The sequence below is a fragment of the Penaeus monodon genome, chromosome 41 (assembly GCF_015228065.2).
Source record: "Penaeus monodon isolate SGIC_2016 chromosome 41, NSTDA_Pmon_1, whole genome shotgun sequence".
NCBI lineage: Eukaryota > Metazoa > Arthropoda > Malacostraca > Decapoda > Penaeidae > Penaeus > Penaeus monodon.
This window is the reverse complement of record NC_051426.1, coordinates 4,271,689-4,274,188: the sequence shown is the minus strand read 5'-3', so window position 1 is coordinate 4,274,188 and position 2,500 is coordinate 4,271,689.

The following is a 2,500-nucleotide window of genomic DNA, read 5'->3' as shown; positions in this document are numbered from 1 at the left end:
GAGGGAGAGGGAGAGGGTAGGAACTGGGAGGGGGAAGAGGGGCGAGGAGGATAGGGGAGGGGGGAGGTGGGAGGACGGAGAGGCGGGGAATGGGGAGGGGGGAGGGAACGAGGGGGGTGGGGGAAGGCGAAAAGAAGGAGAGAGGGGAAAGAATAGAGAAAAGTGTAGGGGAAGAGAAGGAAATGGGAAAGAAGGAGAGAAGGAATGAAGGGGAAGAGAAGAGGGAGAGAAGGAGAAAAGAGAGAAAAAAGGGGAAGAGAGGGGAAAGGAGGAGAGGAGAAGGAAAGGAAGAAAGGAGGGGAGGGAAGGGGTTAAGGAGAGTGGGAGGAGGGGGGGAGGGACTTCAGAAAGAGCGACAACCCCCCCCCCCCCTTCTCCAACATTCTTGTATATTATCCGACACATGTATTTGTTTCGTCATAAGGTCACTGTCAGACAATGTGAATGTATCATGTATTTTTTTTATTGTTCAGTTCATATTTTTGTTCGTCGCTTTTTATTTATGTTATTGTATATTTTTTCTTTCTTTCCATTATCTGGTTGGTTAATTATGCATTTTCTTTTTTATGTTTGTTCGTTTTTTTCTTTTTTCAAGTTTCTCGTTCATACTCATCTCTTTGTTCTCGCTACAGTGATGACGTTGTGATTGTGTGTATATAACATTTATTATTTTTCACGTTTTCTTCTTATTCTTGTTTATCGCGGATTGCTCTTATGCGCATTTCGCTGCGAGTTCTTTGTTCTGATCCCTCTCAAAGTCGCACCAATCTACGACGCTTCAGTGCTGGATGGATACAAGGATAATGGGGCCGAACTGTCATTTTCATATTATATTTTCTGCCAGCGTTTTAAACCATTTTTGTGTATTCGTTCTCGTTATTTTTCATGCTCAGTAGTCTAATGCATTTGGATCTATTTTTCATTTGGGTTTATTCTTTTCGCTTTGGTTTATTTAAGCTGTTATTAGTAATCATTTGATGTACGATAATTTCATTGGGGGTTTCGCGAGGCTGGCGGATGTACGACGCTCGGTTATATTGGGGCATTTTTATCTGTATTGTCTTCTGTGGTAAAGAGGTTTGTGTTCAAGCCTTATCGTAACATTGACATTTTCTCTGTCGACATAACAGCTTCGTTGATGCTAATTGTTATTAGAAGTGTTGGGTTTCGTCAGTTTAGTTGTGGCTTACTCAGCTTGACTAACTTTTTAAGCATTAGAAATTTATCCAACAGGAATAAATAGGCGCACGCTAATGCTGCATATAATCAAAACACAAATATTACTTTGTTTATATGATAAGCGTGTTTTAGTTACCGCATTCTGATATAATCGGAATTTTAAAAAAAGGTATTGGCAACTGAGGACAGGCTGTTGCCATCGATTGGTTTTGTTTTTATTTCTGTTGCTGTTTCTAGTTTAGGTTTTTGTTATTGTTTGTGTTGTTGAGTTTATGGATAGCTTTTTTCCCTGTTGTTGTTGTTGTTCATGCTTTCTGTATGATTTGTTTTTATTTTTGATAATGATTTCCCCGCTGTGTGTCCTTATCATAGTCTTTGTTGCTCTCTCTCTGTCTCTCTCTCTCTCTCTCTCTCTCTCTCTCTCTCTCTCTCTCTCTCTCTCTCTCTCTCTCTCTCTCTCCTTCATTCTTAAACACACACACACACACACACACACACACACAGAGTGAGAGAGAGAGAGAATGAGAGAGGAGAGAGAGAGAGAGAGAGAGAGAGAGAGAGGAGAGAGGGGGGGGGGGAGAGGGGGGGGGGCACAGAAAGTGAAACACTTAGAAAAATGTGAATGATATAGATGATGTAAGTGATATAAATGCTAATAAAATGATGCTGATAATGATGAAAGTGATAATGATAATAAGGATGATGATAATAATAATAATGGTAATATTGATAACGAAGATAATAATAATAATAATAATAACAATAACAGTAACAATAATAACAATAATAATAACAATAATAATAATAATAATAATAATAATAATAATAATAATAATAATGATAATCATAATCATAATGAGGATCTTAATAGTAATGATAATAATAATGATAGTTATGATGATAATGGTAAGGATAATATGATAACGAAAGTAATAATAGAATAGATAATAATGATTATAGTGATATAAAAATCATTTACAATTTAAAGATAAAAATTTATGGTAATGATTTAAAACCCAAAATTTTGATAAAAGTAAAAAATAAACATTTTGAAAAATAATGATGAAAATAAAGGTAAAAATAAAAGTAGGAGTCTGTTATAACAACAGTAATAATAGTAAACTATTTGCACTATGGTGTACGTGAGTATCTTTCAGTGACAAATTATAAAGGCGTTAAAGAATTCCTTTACATGCGTTTAATTATTTTCCATATTTAGGGTAAACTTGTTTGGGATAATATGATTGCATCCCATTTTCTGTTGCAATTTGTTAAATTTTCCTTCATTTTTTTCTTTCCAGGTAGAGTAAAAAGGAAGATT